At 33.9% G+C, this 14,054-nt stretch overlaps 2 long non-coding RNA genes across 14 annotated transcripts; one reads left to right on the top strand and one right to left on the bottom strand.

Moving 5' to 3' along the window:
- Positions 1-1,853: 1,853 nt before the first annotated feature.
- On the bottom strand, positions 1,854-4,377 carry LOC122281687. The gene is made up of 5 exons (XR_006230295.1): positions 4,239-4,377; positions 3,547-3,623; positions 3,307-3,364; positions 2,734-2,833; positions 1,854-2,211 (listed from the first exon to the last, which is right to left on the bottom strand). It is a non-coding gene; the product is annotated as an uncharacterized LOC122281687 (long non-coding RNA).
- Positions 4,238-8,356, top strand: LOC122281686. 13 transcript variants are annotated; one of them, XR_006230285.1, is made up of 5 exons: positions 4,239-4,961; positions 6,319-6,428; positions 6,619-7,958; positions 8,053-8,092; positions 8,210-8,356. It is a non-coding gene; the product is annotated as an uncharacterized LOC122281686 (long non-coding RNA). The 13 variants fall into 13 exon arrangements; XR_006230293.1 differs by having other exon boundaries at positions 4,280-4,961; positions 6,619-6,782; positions 7,393-7,459; positions 7,628-8,356; XR_006230290.1 differs by having other exon boundaries at positions 4,281-4,961; positions 6,619-6,782; positions 7,393-7,459; positions 7,546-8,356.
- The last annotated feature ends 5,698 nt before the right edge of the window (positions 8,357-14,054 follow it).

The raw sequence follows: 14,054 nt of genomic DNA, 5'->3' as shown, positions 1-14,054 counted from the left end.
AATTGTATAAAACTCAATTCAACTAATATAAATTGGTATAAATCCGAATAACTTCATATTTATTATTTTTTTTATACTATTATATATCTTTAACTTTGTAATGATAAAATTTGAAGCAATTACAAGTTTAAGAGGAAATCGTGTTCCTTAGGTAATTTGGTAAAGTGGAGCTTGAGTTAGACTCATTAATAAACTCAAGCTCGAGCTAGACTTGTATTCAAATAAAAGTTAAATGAACAAGTCTTAAATGTCCATTACTCACTTGAACTCGACTCCTTCACACCCCTAGACTAAATATAATAGAAATGAGTACTTTATTTGAATTTGTTTCGTCTAAGAATATCTCATGAAAAAATTATGCAAATGACTAAAAAAATATTTTAGAACACATATAAATACATTTTTTAGTACCATGAATTTTGTATGATCCACTCAAGAATTATTAAAAAATATACAGATAGAAAAAATGGGAGGTTTTACTTATCTATAGTAAGCAAGAAATGCAACATGAATGACCTGAATATGAACGTTCATTATGTCGAGAGACAAGATAGTACTTAATCCTCACCATCAACAAGATGCATGAATTTACAATTGATCAAGTTGATACCTTTTATTTGTATTAGTTACAAGATTTACATATTGAGTTTAATGACTAATGAGCATGCGGTGGAATTGATTATACCAAGGCCGTACGCTATGAACTACAAATGCCTATATCTCTACCTAAAATGGAAGGAAGATTTCAACAAATTAGAAACGCAGAAAGAAAAGGCAAAAATCATCGATCAGAGAAAATAGTTTTCATTTTCTGGCCAGCGGCCTGCTTATGATTGATTAAAATGATTGGAAAGTTATTATCTAATTAACTAAAAGATAAATATATAAAGTAAGTAATATAATATTTATTGATTTTCTTTTAAATTTTTGGATAGTATTAAATTTTTTTATATATAAATGTTATATATATAATTCACTTAATGTATTTATATCTCTTAATTAAAACTTTCGAGTTTATAATTAAGAGATAGCTCATAAATAAAGTCCTCAAGTATCATACACTGCTCTACAAACAAAAACAATGGGATCATTAACCATTAAGAAGAAAGTATTTTCCCTTCTCATCAACTTTGTCCTCGCAAGAAAAATTAAGGTCTTTTGTGGCCTTGTAATTTCGCCACAAAAAGTCTACTTCTCGCCACAAAAAAAGGCACCCGATCGGAATTGGTTCGGGGTAAATTGGTCGGGAGTAATACATTTGGATTGATCAATTTTGGTGACCTCTGCATTGCGTCGGATGTAATATCTTTTGCCATGAAGCCATTTCATCGCAAATGATGGTTTCACATGAGGTACAAACTATGTTGCCGTGAGGCTGGTTCTTAGGAAATTATCATTTGTGGGGAGAAGGTCTCGCCGCAAATAATGTTCAGCATTTTAAAAAAATAAATATTGAATCCTAAATCACAACAAATGATGTTCGACTATGCAAAAAATAAAAAATAAAAGCATAAAACCAATTAGTAAAAATCCAAGCCAACAAATCTGAGATCAATAAAAATCGTATATTTCAAGGAAAATCAATAAAAATCCCAGCAAAAGAGAAATTAACCAAAAAAAAAGAAGGAAATAAATATCCTCTAGAAGGTAAAGATCATATAAAAGTTAAAGATGCAAAAAAAAGAAAAAAAGACTCTAGCCCTTAAATATAGAAGCCAACGTAAAAGTAGAAAGAGCATTGATTGGTGAGTAACCTTAACTTAAAAGAGAAAAAAGAAGAAGAAGAAGCAAGATTGAAGCATAGGAGACAAAACATGCTTAATTTACATGGCATACATGATTCTAATGTCACATAGGTAATATCACAGAGGCTTAATCAATAATGATATGTGAAGCATAGGAGACAAAACATCTACCTCACTAATGTTCATCAAAAGTTACAGGAGGAAAAACATTAAATTCCAATCTACTTGGTGTGTGTATAAAGTGTACACCTCACTTAACCTTCTTCACCATCAAGAAGGAAAAGTGAAGAAAGTTTATACTAACATCATTGATGGCATCTTCAAAATGTACGTTGAACTTCTACTACCACTAAGATATATATCTATCATTCAGGTCACCAAGAACCAAAATCAAAGAGGATCACAAGGCAAACATATACAGAGAGGATCAAGATTGATTTCAGAACCAAAATCAGAGCATCCAACCCTGCACAATCACAAGGCAAACATATACATTGTAAATTAATACAAGGAAAAAAAGCTTTTCTTGTAAAAGCATAATAACAAATACAAATATTAGCACTATATACTCCTAAAACTCACTATCAATCCAATCTAATCTAATTGTTTTGGATATAAATAAAATAAATAAATTTCTTATTTTCCCCATTCAAGTAGTTGAAACCAGTTAAGATATTCCTAATGAAGAATCTGAAAGCTTTACACAACATTACTTAGAAACATGTACAGACTCTTTCGTGTCACAAACTGAACAAATTAAGAACCTAAAACAACAACACAAACTCCTACTAGATTCACATAAATGTTTATAAATCAAAGTGGTTGCTCAACATGCTCTAGTAAATCAAATACATAATAACTAACCAACACCCAGATGAAGAGAATCACAAGAGCAAAATGCATGGCGGGGAAACAAGTTTGCAAAACCAATAATTAATGTGATTATGTGAACATATATGGTGTAATATATAGAAACAATAACAAATACTTTTGTAATACTAGAGTAACCAATACTCGTTGTGACAATGGCGACACGGATAGATCTCATTGCAGCAGGGAGCTTGAATCTTGCATCTCCTTTTGTAATACTTGCATCAAACCCCAAAAAACATCATAAAAGATTGTCAGCCAACAAAAAGGAAAGTAGAATCTTGCATCTCAATACATTTTACATTTCTATCAACCGTCACCCTTTAATTGGTTGCTTCCAATGCTTGACATTTCAGGGACTAATGAAACCCAGTAGTTTAGAAACCAAATAAATTAACAACACAAATAAAACAAATAGAGAAGTCTAAAGAAAAAATGAAAATGCCATTCGTATAGATTCACAATGAAGTCAAAACATAATATTGACCATGAAGAAACAAAACTTGCAAATCTCGAATACATTTATGCTCAGTCATTTTCAACACGACTAACATGGAAAAAAGGAATGCAAAACAGAAAAATTAACAAAGAAACTGCAATAGACAAAATAGGAAAAATGAAGAACAAAGAAAAATATAGAAAATGAAATATAAATAAATAAATAAAATAACTTGTTCTGGAAAACAAATACCTAGTTCTCTTTCGTCACTGCTTCCATACGTTGATCAAATCTTCTCTTTCTGCAGATCCTAATCCCAAAATAATATAAAGAAAAAGCCAGAGCCAATCCCATTGAGAGAGAGAAAATTAGAGCAAAATACAGAGTGAGAGAAATGGACGAAGAGAGATAAAGGAGAGGGAGAGAAAGAGAGACGCGTGCACACAAAGATGAAGATAGAGAAAGAAACAGATGGAGGATTGAGAGACTCACCTCCTCGGCAAGATGGCAACAGCACAACTTGGGAAGGGCAGCAACAAACTCAGAGAGAATATAGAGAGAATCTCGAGCTGGGGGAAAAGAGAAAAGGGGTGAAGGAAAAAAAACAGGGAAAAAGAAATGAGACGAAATAACTTAATCAGGAGGATTTTATGATGATATTTTGCAGCGGTCATTACTCGCCGCAAATATAGTGAACATAGCCGTCAAAGACCAATAACATGGTCTTTTTCTGCAACTCTATTTGCAGCTACACATTATCGCCGTAAATAATCTTTTTAACGCTTCCCTAGCTCTCCAGAAGAAAAATACGGCTACAATAAATTTGATATTTTTGCAATCCAATTGCTGCTCACCGTAAGTTGTTTCGGCCGTGAAAATGCTTTTTCTCGTAGTGGGCCTATATGCTCAGTTGGTTCCTAATTCACTGGAGGCTGCTTTTTCTTCAAAAGAAGTTATTGCTCTTCTTACATGGAAAAAGGGGCTTGAAAATTAATCCCAATCTACTTAATACTTATTTAATTATTAAATAATAAAATAAAAATTATCGGGATCTAATCAGGATGCAACTATTGGTGAAATAATTGTTTTCATTTTTTAATTTTTATTACTTTATAGTTAATTAAATATTTTTTAATGAATTTAAAAAAGTATTTGAAAAAGAATAAAAATAAATAATTTTTTACCTATTGGGAGACTTCTTGATGACCTCCGTCTGTGGGAACAGTACCAAGAAAGCTTCTTGACTGAAACCTTCGCATGTTTATTCCTTCTTTCGTCTTCTCGATTCCTCAATTTTTTGCTTCTTTTATCAGTTGACAATTTTGTCCATTTCTACTTTCCTCTTGCCGACTAAAACAATTTTGCCAACTGAAGGTGAGGTGCCGAAGAAAAATTTCCATTCACTACTGGGTATATCTTGGTTCATTTTCTTCGTTGCTCTTCGCGATACCGTGTGGTCCTAGAGTCCCCCGTGCTTCTCTGCAACATGAAGGTTAGCTTCGGTATGGTCTCTTGTTCCTTTCTCAGTTATTAATTATGTTTGGCTGCCGAGAAAATAAAAATGGTCAGAAAGTGACGGAAGATGAAAAAGGAACGAGCTTTCTGAATCGTAGACCCTGTTTCTTAGCCCAATTTATCGCCGGCGTTTCGTCCCTATGAAGATTTAGCAGATCAGAGTGCGGATTCTTTTTTCTCTGATTCGTTTTTTTGGTTTTTGAGTTGAGATTCTTCAATGAAATTTCTGGGATTCTGATATCAGCAAAAGGAAGGAGAGATTGAGAGTTTTTACTAACTCTTTTTTTTTTCTTTTTTTGCTTCTCTTATGTGGCGTTTGGAGCCAGAGAAAATCAAAACAAGCCTAGAAAAGTGATAATTCTATCAGTTCGTATCGCAAAGAGCATCACAAGGTAAGACAGCTCAGATATTCCTTTTTTTTTTATATTCTTTTTGTCGAACTTTTCTCAGCAACCAAGCAGAATATTACTTTTTGAGGAATTTTGATTTGCTTGTTCTTCATACCACTAGCATTCTTCATTCATTCAATTGTGGTTTGCATTTGGGTTGGGAAGAGAGGGTTGGGGGGGGGGGGGGGGGGTGATTCTTGAAGAACGAGGAGGAGGAGGGATGTGATTTACACGAACGAAAGAAAAAGAAAGAAGTCAAATATTCTTTTCTTTTTTGGGAAAAAAATTTGGGTTTTGTCAAAAACTACGGCTTGCACAATCTTTGATTCTTTTTCATTCAGGGGCTATTGTGCATTAAAGCATGCACATAAAACAAACTCGGTCCGTATAATGAGATCACTTTCAAAATGGGTTAAGCCCACAATTGTTTCTTTCTTGTTCAATTATTGACTCGTAACTCACTCTCTTGGTCTTCTCTAATCCCGAGCCTCTATTTTCTTTTGCTTCACTTTACTCTTCCTCTCCAGGACCAACCTGTTTTCTTGAAAATCCAACGGAGAAACGAGGGAAAAAAAAACACTTCTGTTGTCTCTGTAGAGAAGATATCGCCACTTTCTATCGGTTTGCATCGTTTTAAGTTTGATGTTTGGCTGATAGGCAGTACAATGGTTTTAGCACGACAATTGGTTTGGCTTCCTACAGCAATGAGAGGTCGTGGGTGAAATTGTGAAATTTAGCCTCGGAAAAATTAGACCCAACATGGGCAACGCAGTGATTTAAGATAAAGATAACTTTATTTAATTTCCCATGAAAGAGAAACGGTCCAAATTTGACCAGATATTATAATAATGTCATGATTTGTTCAATATACTCCTGTTAAACCATATTCACTCTCACGTTTGACTGCCCCCATTTCATCTATTTTGTAGAGTTTTGCATCATGGTGTTAGAAAGTATAAATTGTATAATGGAGAATTTCGTAGGACTTGGATGATGTGATATAGATATTTATAGATATCTGAAACAAAAAACAATGCTTTCTTTATTTTTAGTAAAAAATTGAGTTTTTTTCTTGTTTCATTCTTATATCACAATTTAGTTTTTGATTTTCATATGATCACAATTTATTTTTGATTATTTGAGTGTTATTTTCCACATGGTTTAAAGCAACTCATGGCTAAAGAATCTCTCCTCTATAGACTGAAAAATAGTACTCAAATAATTTGTGATCATATGGTTGTTTTCATTCATCATATATGATATCTCTAATGGATATTGTATACAGTTTTTAGTTATTATGTTCAGATATTGCGAATCTTAAGCCATAAAGTAGGCTCAAAAATGTTTTCATTCATGATAGGATGTACATGATGAAATGTGCTAAAGGAGAGTGTTTTGAACACGGACATCTTAGTTGATATGGAAACATTGAGTTGAGCCCTGCTGCTGGAGTTCCAAAATTATGGGCAGGTATGTTGCAGTTGATGTTTGCTTCAAAATTTAACTACATGGAAACAACGGATGTCTTGTTTGATTGTATTTTTTAAAAAAATAGAAAGGCTTTATTTCGTTGAATTTAGGTACTTTGAGTGCGGCTTTGTCTCACCCTTCACTTGTGTAGCCTAAAGGAAACTTGTAATCAAATGAAAAATCTGAACAGGGACAATTTGAAGGCACAAAAGGATACATGAGTGAAGATACTTCCATCCAGAACAGAATGCAATTCGCATGAAAATGGAGACTGAAACAATGTGCATGCCATCACCCTCCATTAATCAATTTGTAAATGTTGTGAAGCAAACAGCCATAGCCAATAAGCGTTGGGTAATCTCGCTCTGTCTTGAAGAAAATGCCCAAGACTTATGCTGCATTGACACTTCTATTGTTTTCTGAGTTACTTTTGTCAGTGGAAGCTTAAACATATTTTTAAATATATGAATTTGTGGCATTGAATACGAACAGAGGTTCCTCTTGCGGGGAAAGGGTCTCTGTATCTGAGGCCTCTGCTCATGGGAAGTGGTCAATTATTGGGTGGGTGCAGCACCTAAATATGTATTCCTCATCTATGTTTTCCCTGTTGGAAACTATTTCAAGGTGGTTATATATACACATATCTTTTTTTTTTTTTTTTTTTTTTTTTTTTTTTTTTTTTTTCTTTTGGGTTAAATTGATGCTTAATTTAAATCCTATTAATGATAGAATTCATTAAGTCCATTTCTTTCGTGTCTTGGGAATGAGGAATCATAATTCTTGGAGATTTCAAATTACTTGACTTTCTTTTTCGGCATGGACTTTTCATCCTCTTTTTTTTGTGATCTCGTTTTCTTTCTGAGTGGAGTAAAGATTATAACTTCTATATGCAAGATAGTCACTAATGCATATCTTTCTGGTATTGATTTGTAGCAATTTACATTTTTAATTGAAAATTTTATAGGAGCTAAGAACTCTAGCAGTGGGGCAACACGGGAGGCATGTGAACTCGATTGAAAAAGTGAACATGAGTAATATGCATAATTTTTTCTTTTTTAATTGATCTTTTCAGAGTCGTAGCTTCTCTTGCATATATGTTCATGTGCAAACTTTGTAGGGAGTTTCAGCCTCTTATTAAATTCAAACGTGATCATGAGGCTGATACTGTTTTCAACATTCTTGATCTACTGATGTACAAGGGTGCATATTTGTTCAAGAAGATACCAACAGATTGTTAAGTTGCTGGAGAGTTCAACTATCTGAAAGGGAGCTGCTAAATTTTAAATCTTCTGTGAATGCTAAATCTGATAATTTGAATTGGCTTTCACTGTTTTATGGTGAACAAAAGTAAAGGCAGATAATAACTGTATAATCTTGTTTGCCAACAAGTCAGAAAGTAGCTTGCCCACTACTCCATGCAACTGCAACTCCTCAAAGATGCGCTCAGTGGGAATGGGAGATCCAAATTCTGCAGCAGGTCTATGCAAAATGGGATTGAGAAAGGAGAGGAACCCCTAATTTACTTGTGTGGTCAGTATTATAAGATTAACGTTTATTTTTAATTTTCTCTATAAATTATATTGTGCATGATGGTGTGAATCTTTTTTACGCATGGCATGTGAAGGCTAAGATGTGGCATTGAAATGACGGGTTTCTTGTTTTGGGTAAACGTTACACATGATGTTCATTTATAGGTTGCGAAATTTCATTATTTTCCCTTCTGCTATGAAATTTGTAATATCTGGGTATTGAATACATGAAAAGGTTCGCAATTTCTACAGGACTTTTTGTGGCTGTACATGTAGACTGCTACTTTGGAGGAATTGACTCAGAATTTTACGATGCTTTCGTTTCCTAACTATAATGTTTTTTTTCACTATTGATACATATTCTTTTGCACTCCAATAAAGTTGATTCAGAATTTTCTATTCTGCGACCAAGACCATGCTTTGATTTCACTAATTTTAAATTTCATTTTACCACTTATTGTTTGTTATTTTCTTCAGTCGGATTGTTTCGATTTATGCAATGAAGTACTGTCATCATCACATAGATTCTCCATATCTATGTTCACCTGTTAGGTGTAGAAACTGAGTCCATAAAAGGTTAGTTTGAATAGTCAATGATGTAAGAAATTAGTTTGTACAGTTGATCATGCAGAATACTTCGAGTTTTTTAAATGCACTCAAATCTGAATGTTCGAACTTTAAGCATTAGTACTGAGAGAAAGCAGTGCTACTTGAACGTCCAAGGGACATTTGCATATAGTTCCACTGGGCAAAAGGCTTGCAAAACTTGGTACATGTATGTTGCAGTTCAGCATCACTAATTGCTGCAGTTATAAATTGACTGGTACTGGAATTCTGTATTATAGAGAATTATATTATATTTACTATATTGTAAACACACAATAAGTATTTTATAGTATTACTGATGTAGTATATTGTTGCTAACAAGTATACTTGGGATCATTTTCTTTAGGTATATTATTATAATGGATGCGTATATTTCATTTTTTTTTTAGATGCATAGATAACATATATGATTATTTGTTTTATTTTGCCATCTATATTACTATAATTGATGTGTATATTAGCTTATTTTATGAAAGAGAATGTAGGAGAAACAGTATTTTGTTTGACATATTTTTATTTCCATTTTACCCCTCCTTTAATCATTATATCATTTTTTCCATTATTTTTTTCTGTTTTACCCCTAACTTTATAACCAAATTCAATCTCACCTGTTCCTACTTTTGCTTTGCTACATATGTAATATTGTATTTATTACCTCTCAACCCAATATACAGCAGCAGGAAAAAAGACCCTAGATTTGAAAAGGATTTTGTTCACAATATTTGATGGAAAATTGCAAATACAATGAACAAAATGATTTCTTACACTATGATCATATAGATCATACACATATACATTCTGGGGAAAAAATCCAAACAGAATAAAAACCATATTTGCAAATACACGTGATCACATAGATCACTTCTTCACAAAAAATAAAACCAACGAAATCAAACGAAACCATAAGGATGTCCATGACACAAAAAAAAAAAAAAATACCCAAAAACAGTGAACAAAATCTTCCGATTTTGATAACTTTGGTAGGGAAATGGTGCTCCTATTCATAAATCATGTGTACATCAGTAAAGAAAATTTCCCTCAAACAATTTATTTGAACTTTTCTAGAGGATCACCATTGGCTTTGGTTTCAGTATGGGGTCTAAGAAAACTCAAGTTCAAGGGCTTCAGTAGACAGAGAAGAGATTAGAAATTTTTGGAGTTAGATCTACATTAATAGATTCGAACATTCTCTGAAACCTCGAAATATAGATAAAAAGTTGAAAAAAAGGTCACCTTGGGGAAGTTCCGTCGATGTTCTTGTTTTGAAGGCATGTGTGTTTGTCGTTCAGGTGGAGGACAGGGGATTTTTGCCTTTCATCTTCGTTGGGCTGAGAGCAGAGGCAGGAATGTTTTTAGGAAAGAGATTTGTGAGAAATGGGTGAGGGTGTGGCACAAGCAATAAGGGAAAGGAGATAGAGAAGGCTTTAATGTTTTATGTATTATTATTTATTACTAGATATGATGAGTTGAACATTTATGACTCATGTTGTTTTTAGGAGTCTCATTAAATCAATCACGTTGAATGCGTATGTAGTATAGTAGAGGTAAGACAGGATTCAAGTTCGAGTCATCATGGTCCAAGCAAGAGGAATGCTCCATCCTCATAGACAAGATATGGGAACTCCTCAGCATGGGCCTCTAAATAGCACCTTGCAAAACCTCAAAGTCTATCAAAGGGAATTGAAAGCATGGAGTAGCCTAAAATATAAAAATCAAAGTAGGAACCTAAAAGAAAAATCTAAACTCCTAAACTTCCTACAAGAACAGAATGATGGATCATTAACTGAGGAGATCAGAGGGGTGCAACAAGAAATTAATTCAATTTTGGATGACCAAAACTTGAAATGACAGTAGAGAGCCAAATAGGCATGGTTAAGTGAAGGTGACAGGAATACAATCTTTTTTCGCAAATGTGCAAGCCAAATAAAGAAAACCAACACCATAACAAGAATCCTATCTAGCTCTGGCAAAGAAACAAAGGACCCTCACACCATTAGTTAGATTTTTCAGCTGTTTTTTAAGGACTTGTTTACTACCTCTTGCCCAACTAGAATTGAAAAGTGCTTCGCACCAATGAAGAAAGTAGTAACAGATGAGATGAACACCTATCCTTCTTGAGCATTCACTATTGAGGAGATAAAAGAAGCCATTCTAAGCATGAACCACATAGGATCACCTAGTTCTAATGGCTTCCCAGCTTTGTTTTATCAGAAGCACTCGAATTCAGTGGGACAAAAAGTTACTAAAGTTGCTCTAGCAGTACTAAATGCGAACCCGTGGAACAACCAACTCAATGAGACTCTCATAGCCTTCATTCCCAAGAAGCAAAACCCATCCCAGTTCTTTGACTTTAGACCAATAAGCCTCTGTAACGTCTTCTACAAAACAATTGCCAAAGCTTTAGCTAATAGACTTATATCCATACTGCTTGAGATCATCTCCCCTACTCAAATAGCTTTTGTACTTGGTAGATTAATCGCAGACAATGTGATTGTAGTATTTGTATCACTCCACACAATGAAAGCTAGATTGAAGGGCAGGGAGGGTTACATGGCTTTAAAGCTCGATATGAGCAAAGCCTATGATAGGATAGAGTAGCAATTCCTGGAGATTGTTCTGAAGACATGGGATTCACAACTTCTTGGATTTCTTTAATAATGAAATGTGTCACTTTAGTATCCTACTCTTTGATTATAAATGGAGTACCACAACCATCTTTCAAGCCCACCAAAGGTATAAGGTAAGGGGACCTAATATCCCCTTACGTCTTCATTCTGTGCACTGAAGCCCTAAGCTATCTCCTCAATAATGCAAAAAATTTGGGTTTCATCACTGCTCTCCCTATTAAGAAGAATCACCTATACATTAACAATCTCTTTTTTGCAGATGACTCTCTCTTGTTTTGCAAGACTAATTTGATTGAGTGGAGCCACCTTTATTACCTGTTGGAGTCTTATGAGTAGGCTTCAGGGCAAAGGATGAATAAAGATAAAACATCAATCTTCTTCAGTAGCAATACTAGACCAGAGACAAGGGACATTATCATAAGCATAGCAGAAATTCGAGGGACAACTTCTTATGAAAAATATCTAGAGCTTCTCTCTCTAATAAGGAGATCTAGAGGTCAGGTCTTGAAAGGAATTATTGACAAGTCTAGTCCAAACTCAATAGTTGGAAGACCAAACTCCTATCTCAAGTAGGAAAAGAAACCTTGATCAAAGCAGTGATCCAATCAATTTCTACCTATAGCATGTGCATTTTCAAATTGCCAAAGAAATTGCTTCATGAACTCAGCAAACAAGTAAGATCTTTCTAGTGGGGACAATAGGCTCAACAACAAAAAATCCACTAGATAACATGGAAGTAAATGATTAAATCAAAGAGATCAGGAGGCTTAGGCTTGAGAGACTTTGAGAACTTCAATAGTGCCCTTCTAGCTAGGCAATGTTGGAGACTTATGTCACCCCCAACCTCCCTTGCTACTAGAGTTTTGAAAGAGAAGTACTACAAGGGAACCAATCTATTTTCAGCTCGAGCTGGCTCAAATTCTTCCTACCTCTGGCAAAGTTTTGTTTCTGCCATCCCCTTACTCGACAGTGGACTTATTTGGCGAATTGACAATGGAGAAGACACAAGGACTTGGTTGGATAAGTGGATCCCAAAAGAAAGAAGACTCCAGAAGGCATCTTTTGTGAAACCTCTTAATGAGGAACTTGAAGATGAAGAAATGACATCTTTTGCCTTAACAACATGGAAAATATGGAAGAGGAGGAATGAACTCATCTTTAAACAAACCTTCCAGCATCCCAATTCTCTTATCCAGGAAGTAAAACAATTGCAGCTGGATCTCATCCATCTCCACTAGTCTGCAAGCTCCACTCTAAGCAGCCAGAGTACACCCCCTCAATGGATAGCTCCCCCACGAGGCAAACTTAAAGTCAAATGGGATGCTGCACTTGAAAAGACTCACTACAAAGCTGGATTTAGTGTTTTCATAAGGGATAGTGAAGGCTAGGTCAAAGCAATATCGAGAAAAACCCGGGACCTCTTTCCTGATCCTTTTCTAGTAGAAACATATGTAGCACTTGAAGCCTCCATTTTTTGCAAATCACTAGGCTGGAATGATCTCATATTGGAGGGAGACACTCTTCAAGTTGTCAACTACCTAAATGCTAGCTCAAATGTGAGTCCTATGTGGGGACACTGATTAGGGACATTAAAACTACTTTAGACTCATTTACTACATGGTCTATAAGGCACATTGTGAGAGCTAGCAATAACATAGCCCACTCTTAGCAAAGATGCACTTGGCACTATTGGAAGTATCTCCTCATTGGATACTATCACCTTTTGTATTAGAACCTTGTTATGAATCCAATCTCTTAAGACATTTTCAAAAAAACAAAACGGCCGCGGGGGGGGGGGGGGGGGGGGTAAATAATAGGCAAGTCTTTATTGTATTGTTTGTATATATCAATTTTTATTGATTTATTTAAGTTCGACTCTTTTAATAATAGGTAAGTTTATATATATATATATAATATCAAGATAATTTTTTATAGTGTTTATATTCTGAGAGTAATTATTAAAAAAGAATGAAAAACTTATCCTTATATTTCAAAAAAATCGTCACAATTAGATGTTGTCTATTGTAACTATGATTACATAGACGCTTGGTTTAATTCACAATGTTTCAAATCTTAGATCAATCGTACTCTTAGTTTTTTAACATTGACAATAAAACTAAGCATACTTTCCTACTTTGGTTTCTGCGTTAGTAGAACCAATTTGGTCTTATTTCCAAAATATTTTCCAAAAGATTTCAAATAGCTATTACATATTTCTCCACGGTGGCCCCCAAAAGATGGACCATCATAATTCAAGATTTCCCTAATTACTCTATTTATGCAAGATATATAAGGTTTCTTTGATCTTAAAATGGAATTATGAAAAGAGTAGTGATATTTTATTTAGACAATTTTTTCTCAAAGAGTAGAATAAATTTCTCCACACTTTATGTATTAAAAATACTCATTTATTATTTATTATTTATTATTTTATTTTATTCTTGTTAAACTGAGTTATTGTACTTATAATCTAATACCACATGCTTGTTGTAGGAAAAAAAATTTAAATAAATGTGATGTGTGAGAATGATAAGTAGAATTATTGTTAAAAATAAAAAACATTAATTGATTTAACATTTTCACATAAAAATGTTTTAAATGCCTCTTTTGAAACTTATCGCTTTTGTAATATATACTTTAAAAATATCTGTACATAGTTCTGACTTGGTTCTTGTAAGTTGTTGTATTATAGTTATAAACGTTATGCAGGTCATGATAGATATAACGTTACTAGTATATATATATATATATATATATGCTGCCTGAGTGAATATTGCAGCGCAGAATCTCATGATGAAGCATATGATCAGCCAAAATACATGAGAGGTTTATTATTTAGTGTCGATAATAATCACAAATAGATA

Source organism: Carya illinoinensis, chromosome 11 (assembly GCF_018687715.1).
Source record: "Carya illinoinensis cultivar Pawnee chromosome 11, C.illinoinensisPawnee_v1, whole genome shotgun sequence".
Taxonomy (NCBI): domain Eukaryota; kingdom Viridiplantae; phylum Streptophyta; class Magnoliopsida; order Fagales; family Juglandaceae; genus Carya; species Carya illinoinensis.
The sequence above is the reverse complement of the archived record's forward strand: the minus strand, read 5'-3'. Positions and strand labels throughout refer to the sequence as shown.